General features: G+C 37.1%; 1 protein-coding gene and 1 long non-coding RNA gene across 5 annotated transcripts in view; one reads left to right on the top strand and one right to left on the bottom strand.

Annotated features, from left to right (window-relative positions):
• The window catches only part of avpr2ab (arginine vasopressin receptor 2a, duplicate b), a 57,211-nt gene extending 44,711 nt beyond the window's left edge, over nucleotides 1-12,500 (bottom strand). For all 4 annotated transcript variants that reach the window (XM_001922007.8, XM_068216887.2, XM_073938789.1 and 1 more), the window contains exon 1: nucleotides 12,151-12,500. The gene's annotated coding sequence lies outside the window, so the exon portion shown is untranslated. The remainder of the gene's footprint in view (nucleotides 1-12,150) is intronic.
• The window catches only part of LOC141380480 (uncharacterized), a 44,665-nt gene continuing 39,835 nt past the window's right edge, over nucleotides 12,085-16,914 (top strand). The window contains exon 1 of the long non-coding RNA XR_012398454.1: nucleotides 12,085-12,175. This is a non-coding gene — a long non-coding RNA (uncharacterized lncRNA). The remainder of the gene's footprint in view (nucleotides 12,176-16,914) is intronic.

The raw sequence follows: 16,914 nt of genomic DNA, 5'->3' as shown, positions 1-16,914 counted from the left end.
TCCCCGTTAACAGGTTGCATACAAAAGCCACCCGACTAGAATCAGTGGGATATAATGCAGGTTGTTGGTTAACAAATAGTTTGCATTGCAATAAGAAGCCTTTGCAGCGAGAAGGTGACCCATCAAACTTTTCAGGAAAAGCTAATCGGGGACTTACGGTAGCCGGAGCATTGGAGACCTGCGTTGGTTGAGAAGCTGTCATGGTAGCAGGCGGGGTAACTGCAGGATTCGGATGACGGAGTTGCTGCATAGCTCTCACCAGTTCCTCCGTGAGAGAAGTTAGATGGGTGAGTTGTTGATGATGGGTGGCTAACTGAGTGGCTTGAGCGGAAAGTTCAGTCGAGACTTGTGCTAAAGCTGCTGGATTCTGTAGTGGCGAAGTCTTCTGTTGTGATGAGTCAGAAGGCATTGAATCCATTTGCAAGCTTTATTAAGAGCACACATACAAACAAACACAAAGGGGCAATCCAGGAGACAGAACGTGGGACAGGCAAAAGTTCAAAGGCAGGCAGATATCTTACTGGTCAGAATAACAGGCTGGAGATCAGGGGCAGGCAGATGTCTTTCGTAATCGTAGAACAAGCACAGGGTCAGAAACACAGATCAGTCCGAAGTAGGGAGTATGGAACGCTCAGAAATGACAGCCAGGCAAATCAAGACTTCGCAACGAACCGGAGCGTGAGTGTGGTATATATACACGAGAGCTGATGAGTTGCACCTGGACCGTAATCAGTGCCAGGTAGCAGGGCTTATGGGATTTTGAGTCCGTGAGTCGAATCAGAATTCTGGCGATGGTTCCCTCTGGTGGTGCACAAGAGGGTTGGCATCGCCCTCATTTACAACAGGAGGAAACTGGAACACCCGGAGGAAATCCACGCCAATGCGGGGAGAACATGCAAACTCCACAAAGAAATGCCAAGTGACCCAGACAGGACTCAAACCAGCAACCTTCTTGCTGTGAGGCAACAGTTCTAACCACTGAGCCACCTAAATAAGAAATTTTCAAAGTCAAATTCAGTTTGCTCCACTGAAAAATGTTCAGAAAAAAATTCATGAAACAGTTCTAATGGTCTCACGGCAAAAAGTGTTCATGACAGATTCATGACAAGTAATGTGTGTTGTCTTGGTAATATCAAGTTGTCATTACGAAGACAAAGACTTTAGAGATCTCAAATAATAAGCATTTAAAAATGACATAACTGAGCGAATGACATATAATAACAGTTGTCATACGCATGCATAAAATCTTATTCATAACATGTGTCAGCCATGATTAAAGGTGTCATGACAGCCTTAACACCCCCTCAAGTGAAGTGTTACATGAAAATGGAATCTTCAAACCTTGTGTTCATTTTTAAAATCTGTTTTCTCATTTACATTTGCAATGCTGATGATACAATTACAGGCCACTTTATTAAGTACACCTTACTAGTACCGGGATGGACCCCCTTTTGCCTTCAGAACTGCCTTATTCTTCGTGGCATGGATTTTACAAGGTACTGGAAATATTCCCTAGAGATTTTGGTCCATATTGATAGCATCATGCAGTTACTCATCATTTTAGGTCAGCAACAATACTCAGGTAGGCTGTGGCGTTGACACGATGCTTATTTGGTTCTAATGGGCCCAAATTATGCCAAGAAAATATCCCCCGCACCATTACACCACCACCACCAGCCTGAATCGTTGATGTAAAGCAGGATTGATCCATGCTTTCATGTTGATTATGCCAAATTCTGACTCTAATTTTGCAGCTGAAATCGAGACTCATCAGACCAGCCAACGTTTTTCCAATCAGTGAGCCTTTGTGAATTGTGGCCTCAGTTTCCTGTTCTTAGCTGACAGGAGTGGCACCCGGTGTGGTCTTCTGCTGCTGTAGCCCATCCACTTCAAGGTGTTGTGCATTCAGAGATCCTCTTCTGCAGACCTCAGTTGTAATGAGGGCTTATGTGAGTTACTGCTGCCTTTCTATCAGCTCGAACCAGTCTGGCTATTATCTTCTGACCTCTGGCATCAACAAAGCATTTGCGTCCACAGAACTGCCACTCACTGGATATTTTCTCTTCTTCAGACCATTCTCTGTAAACCCTAGTCATGGTTGTGTGTAAAAATCCCAGTAGATCGCCATTTTCTGAAATACTCAGACAAGCACGTCTGGCACCAACACGCCACATTCAAACTCACTTAAATTACCTTTCTTCCCCATTCTGATGCTTGGTTGAACTGCAGCAAATCGTCTTGATCATGTCTACATGACTAAATGGATTGAGTTGCTGCCATGTGATTGGCTATTTAGTAATTTAAGTTAAGGAGCAGTTGGACCTAATAAAGCGGCCGATGAAGGTATAATGTAAAGCAGGTCACTGGTAGGCTTGGGCGGTGTCCAAATTTTGAGACCGTCAAACCGCCTCCATATTTTACCCCGGTATCCGGTATTACCGGCGTAATAAAAAAAAATATGACGTAAGGCTCAGACAGCGTCACCAAACTGTTGGCTTGAGCCTAAACCATTCAGAAGAGAGAGAGAGAGAGAAAGAGAGAGACTTTCTCTGTCTTACACAAACACACACACATCTCTCCCGCGATTTATTCAGAAATTTACTCCCACACCGTAAGAAATCTGGCCGGCTCCCGCGGGAATGCAGAGAGCTGTAATCGGGCCATAAAAATTATACCCGATAGGTCCCGAGTCCGACACGTACATTTTGATTGACAGCTTTATAAAGCCCGAGCCCTTACAGCTCTAATGCATTTTTTTCAAGAATGAGTCATTTATATGTTTTAACAGCATTTATTCGTAACAAACGTAGACTATATCCCACTTGAAAGTTGGAACAAAGAAATAAAATAAGTCCTCTGTAACATCGTAACATCTCAGCACTCTATAGGTCTACATGCACTTAGCCTTTAAATTGGCCAACACACCAATGAAAAGAAATCTTGCTTAACAAATCAAATAATCTCTAAATGATGACGGGTATTTTGGCAGTAACTAAATTGAAGCTGAATATTAAAAGAATAATGCCACCATTAGTCTGTATACTCTGTCTACATTATGATTATATGGTTTAATTAATATTTATTTATAATTTAAAACCCTTTACTCACCAAGATTAGGCTACGTGTGTTTGTGGAGGAACATTATTAAATCCACTGGCTTTAGCGCAGTCTTGCGCTCATGTGCGTCCAGCAGCACTGAACACCGTTTCACTGCTACTGCTACAGGCCGAGATGCAGAGTTCTGATCTGGCTGATTTTGCAAGTTTTGGGTAGGATTGTTTATTCATCTTATACTAGTCAGGAACATGCATTTAATTTTCCATGACCGTAGTTTCAGGGTAGCGAGTGGCCTCGACATTTTACCTGTCAGCTTGCGGTTTAGGGCTCTACCGTAATACGCAGTGTATGAGCGACCGATAAATACCTGCGGCTGGAATAACCGCTCTTTCTGACTGGCTTGACCGCCGTCAAAATTCTCTTTTTTTACTACTTCGTCATAATTTGCTTCACCTTTGCAGGGATGGATTTTAATGCAGGGATTTGGATTTTTTCGGGTCTCGCCGGGTTCGGGCAAAGATCTTCAGCTCTAATGCAGACCTCTCGTTCATATTAACCACGTCTCCCTTCTGTTCAGTCTAAACTGCCAAACTGCAGGACACTTTGAAGCGCGACTCGTCACGTCACGTCTCCCTGTCCCTCTCTCCCTCTCCCTCTCACCCTCTCCCCCTCCCTCTTCCTCTATCTCTCTCCTCCACACTGTCCCGTGATGACAACCACACACACGTTTTTTAGGCATTAAATAAAGGATATTTAATACTTTATGACGGTATAACGGTATTGAAACTGACACCGTTGCTATTTTTAGATCCCGCGGTATACCATAATACCGTAATATCGCCCAAGCCTAGTCACTGGTTCCGTTGCTTCTTTCATCCTCTAAATCTTGAACAATTAAGCATGCAACGCACTGAAAAGTTTCAGTAATTACTCTTCAAATTACAGTATTGTTCTTCAAAATATACAAAAAATGATTGTCTACTATTAATTATGCTGTTTTCACATGACAAGTAAGAATGAATTATGGGACAAAATATTATTTTATCAACCAATTAGACAGGACTGTATAATAGGGATGAAATATGGGACTATTTTTGAAAGAATGGGACGTCTGGTCACCTCAAGGATATTACTTTTTGAGAAAAATGTTTTGCTAACATTGTATGAGCAGCACATTTGAGAATGTGATAAAAATAAAACAAAATGCAGTTCATGACCCCTTGAAGTACTGTAGGCCTGACTGCTTCCAAGAAAAAAAGCACATTTCGCTCCTCCTCGATTATTATTCAATGTCTTTGTCAATCAAAGGAAATCAGCCACACCGCAGGAAGGATGACTGAGTGATCCACCTATTTTCATCTGTTAGTGCCTCTGTTTATCTAACCCATTTCCACTGTCTGTTTCTCCTTTCATGTTTCAGCTCTGTTCCGTGCTTGTGTCAGAACCCCAGAGTCCTTCCCCAAAACACACCCGCATTCCTCCAACACTGACGACTGCTTCACTGCTCCTTTACTGTGGTATAGGACAGGGCTGCACAATATATCCTTTCAGCATTGACACAGGAATGTGTGCATCTGCAATAGTCCCATATAGCGGCATGTGCAGTATCAAGTAGAACGCTATACTTTGCAGTACATGTGATTTATGGAATAACGGCAAGGTTTAACAATAACAGAGTGGAAGTTTATGATTTGCATCTGTTCTGTTACTGTGTAAACATTATAAGCAGGTTTAAATTATTCAGGTTGCAGGAAATGGTAACTTTTATATCTTTAGCAATGATTCACTGTATTGCATTTATACAGTGAAGACTAATTTCTGCATCTGACTTCTGGGGTCCGTGCTTCGTACCTCGCTTAAATGATCTAAGATTATTTGGCAGATCCTGGATCTTTTCATCTCGATAACTGATCTCTCGCTAATTTGGTTCTTCAAACAAGTTCGCGAATCCGATTAGAATGTCTGGATAAACTGATCTGAGATCGCTGCGTGTGTTGTGAAGGACAGATCTATCGATCCTCGAAATCATGATCAGCAATGCAACGATTGGCTGACGGCACAGCAGCGTAATGACATCATCTGATTAATATTCAATTATCCATATGAGCAAAATTACATCAAATTAGCAGTAAACCGTTTGTCAAATATGACACGCAATAACCTTCCACATTTGTTGTGAGCTGCAGGCTTTACACTTTCATGTGTCAAGTGTATTCATCATGTATTTCAGTGCATATCAGTGTATTTAGTTCTACATTTAGAAAATATTGTCTATATTATAGTAGCCGTTTTTTAAACGGTGTAAAGAATAACTGGTCTTTTACAAAAGCATTTTGATATTGGTAAAGGCGTCTGCAACTTTTCTGAAGCATCAAATCACTATTAACTATCAAAATATGTTTATGACTGCATAAATGTATTATTGCTTTAAAAAAAAGTCCCATATTCTGCATTTCTATCATACACAATCTGTACTAAAGTGATCTAAAACGTTCATATCAATAAGTTTTCTCTGTGCACCACCAGGTGGCAGTCTTTGTACTTTAATTTCGAGGGTGCAGATTGCATAAGTTTTATTAATATGTATAACTTTATTTTATTAATGAGTATAACTATATATATATATATATATATATATATATATATATATATATATATATATATATATATATAAATATATATATATAAATATATATATATAGTTAAAAAATATGTACCATTTTCCCAAGTGTATATAACTACTACTGTAAGATAATATCAGAATTCAGAACATACTTTCTGTATTATCTTTGCTTGAACTGAGCCGATCTAATCCTGTTTATATGAATTGAACCTGCTCCCGATCAGGTTTGACCTAGCAGAACAGTTGCTATGACAACAACTCTCGGATCAGCTTTGAAGAACGAAACGATCCTGGATCGTGTCAAATCGTCAACATCCAAATCCAGCTAATTGAGTAATCCACGTACGAAGAACGGACCCCTGTTAGAGAAGCATAAAGCACTCTTCATTTTGTGCAGGCTCTGTTTTAAAATTGAATTATTCTTAATTTAAATGATCAGTGTTTATAATACTGTAAGGTTAACTCTGGTTTAGCCTAGCTTAAATGTTTAAAAATTATAGTTAAAATATTTGAAAAAAAAAATTTTTATCAAAGTAATCCAAAAGTAATCCAATGAAATCAGTTACATTCTTTATTACACTTTAATCAAAAGATTTTTGAAAATGACTTGATTAAAATAAACTAAAACAACACAATTCTTGGGATTTTTATTATTTTTTTTGGAACAACCTAAATGTTTTATGCTCAATTCGATTAATCATTAATAGTAAACTTAATCGATTTGTGTCGGGGCAACATAAATCAATTGTGTGGAACCCTGCACACAGTCTATAAAGTGTTATTTGTAATCTGTAACCTAACTACAGATGAATCCCTCTAGTGCATGTGTGTCAATCTCCTATGTTTGTGCACAATATCAGATGGATTACTCTTGACTGTGTGTACACTGTGTACACTAACACGTGTAAAAACAAAGTACACTCAGTTTAGGATGCTAGTGGAAGAGCTTTTGACTTTTTTTTTATTATACTATACTAGGCTTACACAATATGGAAAAAATTGGCCCTGCGATCATTTGTCTTCTGTATAATTCAATACAAAAAAAAATTTTACCAGACGATTCGAATAGCTTTTTTTGGGGCAGACATTATTAAATTAGAATTATTGGTGTGATTTTAAAATATAATCAATATAACCAACAAATTTTAGGCATAGATAAATACAATGGAACACAGCTTAAAATTAAATCATGCTTAAGCAACTCTATTTTTCTTCAAGATTAGGTCTGCACAATATATCGTTTCAGCATCGATATCCCAATGTGGACCTTCGCAATATCACTTCGTAATCACATGTTGAGTCAGGACTTGAAGCATACAGGTCTAAGAAATTGAACAGTTTTTAAATTTGACAAATTAATAACGATCAATTCTATTGAATCATTTACAAAACAAGGACTATGCAGTAATAATTTACATTTGATTATTCAATTACTGTACATGAATACAGTTCGACTCCTCAAAAAACAATAAAATGATGTTTATGTAATTTGTATCTTTTTCTTTATTGAATTTATCTGTGCTTGTTGATTGTTTATTATATTTTATGCACATGCACTCCCCTACAGAATCATCCCAATCAATCTAAAATTATATTTGCCCTAGTCTGAGGTTAAAGATTTAAAATCATAACAAATAATAGTTTAATCAAAACTTTTCTGATGGCTTTGTATTATTAAATCACCTTTAAACAGCAGCAGGGATTGTGCACGTCAAGAACAGGCAAGACAACAACTGAATATTATTCATCATATACTACCCTCTTAACATTTTAAAAATTAGCTGGAATTTAAGTACTAAATTTCTCTGTAATTTGAATGAATGCAAAGTCCTGTTTTAAAACTCTATTAGGCTGGTTGGCTAAAAAGTTCCATTCAGTCTGCTTCAACTAGATGTGTATGTGATTGATTGTTATTATCTGAGCAACCAGTGAGCTTGCTCCTTAGCCTTTTAATGCTTCAGTGTTCTTTGCGTTAGCAATCTATATCTTTTATCATATTTGGATATCATCCTTCGTGTCAAATCCACCTCAGTATAAATCTGCTATGGGGTTTCATGTATGGTATGCTTTCAGCAGCAGTGTGATATATACTCAGACAGCATGTTTGTGACTACTTTGACAGTAGACAGTAGCAAGCCTCTGTACTTGCTCTGCACCAATAATAAAAACAGCAGCAGCGTAGCAGATATATGCCACCAAGACCAAACATGTCAACATTGCCATATACAAATGGAAAGCTCAATTATTAGCCCTCCTATGAAATGTGACAACTTTTTCCAACCCAGGCTCATTCTGATTACGTGCCCCTAGTATACATTTCCGGAGAGTGCCAAATACATTCTAGGAGGTACATTTTTACAGTTTTTGTTTTCACAAATCCACCAGAGGCCGCTGTGTACACTTTTTCACATCTCAATTTTCACCTGCGAGTGCCATTCATGCTTGCTCTTCTCACGTAAATCTACCAGAGGCTGTTGTCGACTGACTGACCGACCAACCAATAGAAACCCCCACCCACCCCATTACCTAAACCCAACCGATAGTGCTTTATAAAGCACCAATTGACCAGCAACTACCCACTTCCCTACACCCAACTGACAGTGTTTTAAAAACCAATCCAGAAAAAGAAAAGCCCTCGCGGCAGCCTGATATTTACCACGTTTTCAGATTTTACCACATTCTCAATGTTATTTACTGAATTATTTTATTTTTTAGCTTTTGTTTTTGTCTTACCTGCTTTTTGGAGCTATTCTTCACCAGACTTAAACCCTGTTGTCACGGTCAACTTTGCTCTTTGTCTCAAATCCTCCGACGTACCCAACGAGCCACTGAACAAACTGCTAACAGCGAAAAAGCTGTCCACATGGAGGTAAACGGTATGGTAAGCACAAAAGGAATGGCATCATACTGCCCCATAGCCTTCGCTTTAAAGAAGAAATGCAGCTAAACGTAGCTCTGGTAATTCACAATCTCCAGAAATCTAAATAGGGCTATGTTTTCAAAACGAGCCTATATATACTTTTTCAAATAGTCCCCAATTGCTGTCTAATGAAGAAAGGACATTTTCACAGTATTTCCTTTAATGTTGTTTCTTGGAAAAGTCTTACTTTTTATATTAAGCTACTTAATATATATATATATATATATATATATATATATATATATATATATATATATATATATATATATATATATATATATATATWTTTTTTTTTTTTTTTTTTTTAATAAAAAAAAAAAGTTAAATTTTTTACATTTTTTTTTCCTGTCGGCTTAGTCCCTTTATCAAAAAGGGGTCGCCACAGCAGAATGAACTGCCAACTTATCCAGCACATTTTTACGCAGCTAATGCCCTTCCAGCCGCAACCCATCTCTGGGAAACATCCACACACACTCATACACTATGGACAATTTAGCTGACCCAATTCACCTTTGTGTCTTTGGACTGTGCGAATAACCGGAGCTCCCGGAGGAAACCCACGCGAACACAGGAAGAACATGTAAACTCCACACAGAAACAGCAACTAAGCAGATGATCGAACCAGCAACCCAGTGACCTTCTTGCTGTAAGGCGACAGCACTACCTACTGCGCCACTGTGTCACCCTGAATGCTAGTATCTTGCAAAATAACTAGTAAAGTATTATGCACTGTTATTATGTCAGACAAACGTTAACTAAAATTATTAGGTTTAAAAATGTGTTTTAAAACCTTTCCCTCTTTAAAACATCACTTTAAAAATATCTGAAAAAAAATTTTACAGAAGGGCTAATAATTTTGCCTTCAACTGTACATATTTATTACCATTCTAGATCTGTACCAGACTTGTCATGACGGAATTACATTTATTTTGTAATTACATTACGTAACACCAATACATTCCCAAGTAGCTACTCCCAACTCTGTGCACAAACGTTGTTATTGTTAATTTTTTTTACATTTCCTTTAGGCATTTTTCTCCATCTATTGCTTGCCCATAGTTGTCAGAAGTACCTTACATTATGAAATACAAGCAGTCTCCTGGACAAATTGCTCCTCTTTTGTATGTCACATCGGATAAATGCATCTGCTACATGCACAGGCGTTTTGTATAGTGAGGTATAGTAATGCTAAACAGGGCTATTTAATTGACAGTTTTTCAGGTAGGCACAAATATAAGAAGTGTGAATGGATATGCGTGAGAATGAGGACAAAGGGATTTTAGAAACAGGTTCATAGACGGCTGACTACTCCACATATACTCATTAACTTGTCCCATTTATCCCTGTTTAAACAGATCGCTGTGTGTCATCTTTAAATACACACTGAAAAAATGTAAACGACACAATTGAATACTTAGAAATACAAGCAAAGAGTCCTTGTTTTTATGCTTTACTGTGCATATTCTGGGCCAGGTGAAAACATCAGTGGACTTTGAAATCTCGTATACACTAGGTTCATTGAGAGACTCTGTATTTGTTTGCTTATAGTGGGATTCTCTACATGATTTCAGTTATTAGAGAGGAAAAAAATTACCTTTTGAGGAAAGAACCCAGCATACGTTAGGTTAAAATCTGGTAAACGTCACTGAAATGTGGAACATCTGTGAAGCATTTGCAGGCTCTTGACCTAGTCATTTTTTTTCTCAGTCCAAAGATCTATAAAGCTTGGTAAGGTTTCAATAAAAGCAGGTCAATCATGTTGACTCGAGATGACTACATTTCCAGTTTTACACAGTTAACAGGTTCCATTGCTAGTATTTTCGGTAATATGTGAAAAACCAATCATGTAAACCAACTACGATTTAAATTAATCATTGCATTGTTTTTTCCTCCTTATGGATTTTTGTAATATCAGTAAGACTACATACATACTGTAAACCAAAAACACCTTAACATAAGCCAAAACTCCAGTTCACGAAATCATTTGGAAGTCAGTCAATCATAAATGCGATTGCCCCACATTACCACAATAACCAAGCATCAGCAGTCGCTCATGGGTAAAGCTTTTCATGAAGCATTTTACAGTTTTAATTAAGAGGAAAATGAAAAGCATCAAGAGCAATTAGAGGCGCTGTGAAACACTGGGGTTCCTATAGTGTATGAGGATGATGGGTACAGTGACCCTCACAGCTGACCTCAGCCATCAAAATCTACACTTCTGCATGAGAGTTTACATCAAAACGCGATGAAGCGCGATCATTTTATGAACACTTGATTTATCACATTGTGCTGTACAAGTTAATTACTTTAGTATTGAATAGATGACTCTGAATTGACAGCTGAACTGTGATTTAACCTCAGTCTAGGAAGCTGCGTTCATTCACATGCGTTAACTACTTCATCTGTGAATATAATAAAAACTGATCTGCTAATATTCCAAACTGTAAAAAAATTATGCTGGATGCATTTTCAGAAACTCGCTGCTAGATAAGAGTCAAATATGAGCCCAGGTATTTCAGTTTTTGTTTTAGGTATTTTAAGGTGGCGGTATATTTACAGGGTTGTAAATATATATATATATATATATATATATATATATATATATATATATATATATATATATATATATATATATATATATATATTTAATTAACTAACATACTGTGAATAATGTCATGCTTGAAGTGTTAATACATGTTGAAACAAAGCTCTTCAATAGCTCATTTGCAAAATATGTGTTTGCAATATTTCCCACACACACAAAAAACCTTCAGGGTAAAACTTATCATATTAAAATATCACTATAAATATTGACTAAGCCAAAAAAAAAGTTGTCTACAGGGAATATTGGTAACATACACGTTTAACGGATTAATAAATATATATTCTTTTTCCTATAAAATATACCGAACATATCTTTTAATATTACAAATTTTTTAAGTTGCTTTGAGATAAATATGTTTGCATCGCATATTATGAAGCAAGCCACATTCCAAAGATCATTTGACAGTATTTTAAGCTGACTGAAGTGTTTTATATGTAGTATTTTACTTCACATTGCTGATAAAATGAAGAAGTAGGCTAATATTCATATAGGTGCTCCAGATAGATTACACTTAATAACAATTAATAACCACAAATTTGCTGTGTTTTCCTGCACTAACCATTGTTTAACCATCATTGCTATTTGTAGTAAGTTATTATAGTCTGTAAAACAGTTTACAGGTACAGATATATAGAAAAACTGATTTAAATTGGTATTTAAGGGATAACCAATTATAAATGCATTTGAGAACAATTGTTGGCCATATTCTCAGTTAAAATGTACTATTTTTTTTTTCAATTTGAAGCTCATTATTTTAGACATCATAAGCAGCAGTATCGTTATTTATGGAAGACACTAAATAATCATAAGCTTATCCAAATATTAGCACGCGTCCAGCAACAAAATTATGTTTGACATTGTCGAGATCACGTGTGCGGCACGGTTTAGTGTTGCGCGCGAACGGGAAAGAGCTGTTTTGACCGTTGATTGATTTGCAGCACTTACCGTCAGTCAGCTCCGGTTCTTCACTGTAAGTACTTCACTTTGCGATATAATCCACAGTTTTCTTCACAAACTAAGCCATATAATGCTCTGTCCACGCCACGTCCACGCGTGCTACATTGACACTCAATCTGTTTCAGATAACCTCGGTCTATCATTGTATATATGTTTGGGAATTACGTAGAATATAAGTAAGCAATGCTGCTAAACTCTTCTGTTGGTTGTCAGCTCAAGCTCATTTTATCTAGTTCAGTTTTCTTCTGTCCGTTCAGCTTAGAGAGAGAAAGGCAAAGTGCGCCTGTGTGTCACTCTCTCAGTAGGTATACTGTATACTGTGGTCTGGTGAGCGCACTAAACATAATTTGCTTGGGCTACTTGTGTTCCACCTACGGTCTCCCTCCCTCCTCATGAACTCCTCCCCTCATTATCCCAACTCCAAAAACCAAAATCCAGCTGCTGTAGTCAAATACAGATGATCTAGAACGGGGATTTTTTTACACCCCAGGGATGGACTCCCATGCTAAAATGCATCTGTAATTGTTGTACAAAGATTCATGTTTCATATATAAATATAGGTCACACTTCATGTTAAGGTACATTTCTCGCTATCATCCCAGATAAATAAGGACTAAGCCGAAGGAAAATGAACAAATTTTAAATTTAATTCTTTTAACAAGCCTTCAACTAAGACTTTTAGCTGAATAAAGTACTAATATGCTGCTTATTAATATTTAGTAAATTGGTAGGTACAAGATTATGGATGTAACATAAGATCATACCTTATAAATAGGGCCAGACAGAATCTGCAGACATTTTTGCTATTTCTGCACAGAATTTTGTAAAAAAAAAAACAAATCTGCAGAATTTTGTGAAAAATTTTAATTCTAACTTAAATTGTCTCAAAACACATTTTTTGAGCTGTTGACAGCCGTTTATGTGTCCCATGCTGCTAAAAACACTATTAGGACACGTATATTTCACTAAAAAGTGAAAATTGGTTGTTTTTGCATTATTTCGAGCAAATTCGTACTTCTGGTTTGAAATGAATTTTTGCAGTTGCATCACGGCCATGAGATCTTAGCGTGTAGACTGGACGTCTGTACCTGAGAGTGCCTTATTACATCTCTGAGTGTGCTGCATTAATGCATGGGTAAGACTTGGTTCAAACCAATCAGCGCGCTCTATTGTGCAACTTCATTAATATTCATTAATGTTACAGTGTTCAGACGGCAGAGAGACGCCATGTGTTGGCAAAACAAGCGTGCAGTGTTGCTTTTATATATCTCGTTTGTCAAGAGGGGCATGAAGGAATTCCCTGAATGAAAGAGCCAAACTGCAGTTAAAGTCCACTATTTAATAATTTGTCAAATATTTGGATTATGATGTCCATGTAAACACAGTCAGTCTTTCTCCCGTTTGTGTGTGTGTGTGTGTGTGTGTGCGTGCGTGCGTGCGTGCGTGCGTGCGTGCGTGTGTGTGTGTGTTTTGACTGAAAATCAGTGCGTGCTCAAATCGACACTCCCATTTTTATGCAAATTTTTTACAGACCATCAATCTTTTGCTCCTCCGACACTCCCCCCTAAACAGAGCTGGACACACCCACTTTTCTTACTTTTGCCAAAGTAGAGGTGTGAAAACACAAATTTTTTTTACTATGAGTAAAAAGTAGCCCTTTTAATAGTACTCAAGAGTAGTGAATAGTGAGTATTACGCTGTAAAATGCGAATGCGTTTACATGCAATTTGTGGATGTGTGTAAACGTAACATTCTGTAGTGTATTTAGTTATTGCCCTGCAGGCACACAAACACCATAAGACATTAATATTAGGTTAGATTTATGTTGTGAGGTCAGGTGACTAAAATTCAATGTCTTGCCAGCATCTAAGGACAAAATTTTTTTGAAGTGACCAAAATCCAATGACGAGCCAACATCTTTAACTAACGTCATTTTGATGTCAAATATTGACATTTTTTTGTCAGGTATGGCAACTAATTTTAATTACAGTAATTTTAATATTTGTAATTTCTTTACACTGCTTTTATTTAATGCTGACAATGCAAATCCAATTAGATCCACTAAACAAAGCAAGTTTCTTATATTATATATTTACTAAAAGACAGAAAATATTACTTTACAATTTGTGTTGTAAATAAAGCAAATGAACATTTTCATATTAGTCAAAAATACTAATGAAATTAATTAAAAAACTTATTAAATATAAATGTACACACATTTACACAAGTAAATAAAAAAAAAAAACGATGGGCTAAAAATCTGCAGATATCGGCACATGCAGATTTTGTATGGGCTTACTTATAAGTACTAATTAACAGACAGTATTGCATTAATAGTCAGGTAATAAACCAGTTGTAATAGTGGGAATCAGAACTATCATAAATAGATTTATTTTTTATTATTTCCATTAAGGTAAGTTTCCCCCCTTATAAATAGTGCTGTATTTAAATAATTTATTAGTTTTGTTAGTCGATTATGAAATATTACAAAATGTATTGTCTTTTTATTTTTTGTTTGGTTTAATAAACAAGAAAAACTGGACTTAAATGTTCAATTGTTTATTTTCTTTAAGTTGCATATAATATTTTTTATTTATTACAAATTCATTTGTTTAATTCTGTTTACGATGTATTTAAATGTTATCTTAATAACATCTGATTATTTTTTATTTATTGCTTTATTAATAATTATTGTGTATTACTTATTTACAGATACTACTAACTACTTACCACCTCCCCCCTCCCCCTTTGTTTGTAATATTAATCAGAAAACAATACAGTGGAGGCTGTACACTCAATAAAATGACTGAAACCGATCACAAGTAGGGTTAGGCGATTTAGCATAAAATCAAAATCCTGATAATTGAACTTTTTAACTCAATTACGATTAATGAACGATTATTTTATTTATGTATTTAATTATTTTTGCCCTCATAGTTCACTGACAAGCTTTGTACAAGTTAAGAGATTTCTGAATGAAGGGTGCATTATTTGATTTTAAAATAATTGAAGGAAACACACACTATCTACTACATGGTTTGTTCCAGCAGGTTATAATCGCACCAAAACATAATAAAAGGTAAGTGAATTATAACACAGCAAACTTTTCTGTAAGTGTAGTAGTGCTGTGAGCTGTTTGTTTAACTCTTTAAGGTTACGTGCCGCCTGACTGACTGGCTGACTGACAGGTGCGGGATCCGTGAGGCCAGCAAACAAAACACATAGCCGTTTCACTTTGCTTCAGGATGCATTAATGTCGCTCTGTAGGTCTAATAGACACATTCACAAATATTCCTAGCAAATCTAATAACTGTTGGAGACATACACACTACAGGGCGACGCAGTGGTGCAGTAGGTAGTGCTGTCGCCTCACAGCAAAAAGGTCGCTGGTTCGAGCGCCGCTCAGTTGGCGTTTCTGTGTGGAGTTTGCATGTTCTCCCAGCATTCGCGTGGGTTTCCTCCGGTTGCTCCGGTTTCCCCCACAGTCCAAAGACATGCGGTACAGGTGAATTGGGTAGGCTAAATTGTCCGTAGTGTATAAGTGCGTTTGTGAATGTGTGTATGGATGTTTCCCAGAGATGGGTTGCGGCTGGAAGGGCATCCGCTGCGTAAAAACGTGCTGGATAAGTTGGCGGTCCATTCCGCTGTTGCGACCCCGGATTAATAAAGGGACTAAGCCGACAAGAAAATGAATGAATGAATACTTACTACATAAACGCACTAAATGGCACTTCAGCAGGGGCGTGCAAGAAGTTTTGTGCATGAGCAGAGGAAATCGGCGCGCAAGCACAGAGATTTGCATGCTCGTTGGCTATTACATAAATACGATCTCGAATTGTAATATTGCGCTCACGACATTTGCCATTGAAATACACAACAGGAAGTTGGTAGATCTAAGTAAAAAGGCCTGCCGCCACAGCTGGAAAAAATCCTAGAGGAAACACTGTACTGTCCATAATTATTTACTGAACATCAACGTTAAACAACTGAAAATAAATCACACATTGCTTAAAACCAAAAGTCATTTTTTTCCTTATAAAAAGTGAAAATAGATATCTTGCACTTTTGGAAACAAAGTTTATTATTTTCAATGTTTTTCATATTAAAAGTAGTAAATAAGCAGTATCTCTTAAAGTAAAATAATAACTTTTGTGTATATTCTGTAAATAATATTTGAAACAGTGCATTTCTTGCGTCTTCTGTAAACAAATGTTTTATGTAAATTATTACTGAAAATATGCTGTCGCGGGTGAAGCAGTGGCGCAGTAGGTAGTGCTGTTGCCTCACAGCAAGAAGGTCGCTGGATCGCTGGTTCGAGCCTCGGCTCAGTTGGCATTTCCGTGTGGAGTTTGCATGTTCTCTCTGCGTTCGCGTGGGTTTCCTCCGGGTGCTCCGGTTTCCCCCACAGTCCAAAGACATGCGGTACAGGTGAATTGGGTAGGCTAAATTGTCCGTAGTGTGTGAATGTGTGTGTGGATGTTACCCAGAGATGGGTTGCGGCTGGAAGGGTATCTACTGCGTAAAAACTTGCTGGATTAGTTGGCGGTTCATTCCGACAAGCCGACAAGAAAATGAATGAATGAATGAATATGCCGTCGCAAGGCATGCCTGGCACAACTTCCAATCATCGTCAGTGTGGTGCAAAGTAACAAAGCAGGGTCACATGACTCCACACAATGTTGATTTGGATTACTTTTCCATTAATCCCACAGCCCTAATTACAACAAGCCACATTAATTGAAAACATCTGTT

Source organism: Danio rerio, chromosome 23, assembly GCF_049306965.1.
Source record: "Danio rerio strain Tuebingen ecotype United States chromosome 23, GRCz12tu, whole genome shotgun sequence".
In the NCBI taxonomy this organism is placed as follows: domain Eukaryota; kingdom Metazoa; phylum Chordata; class Actinopteri; order Cypriniformes; family Danionidae; genus Danio; species Danio rerio.
This window is presented reverse-complemented; position numbering and strand designations above follow the sequence as displayed.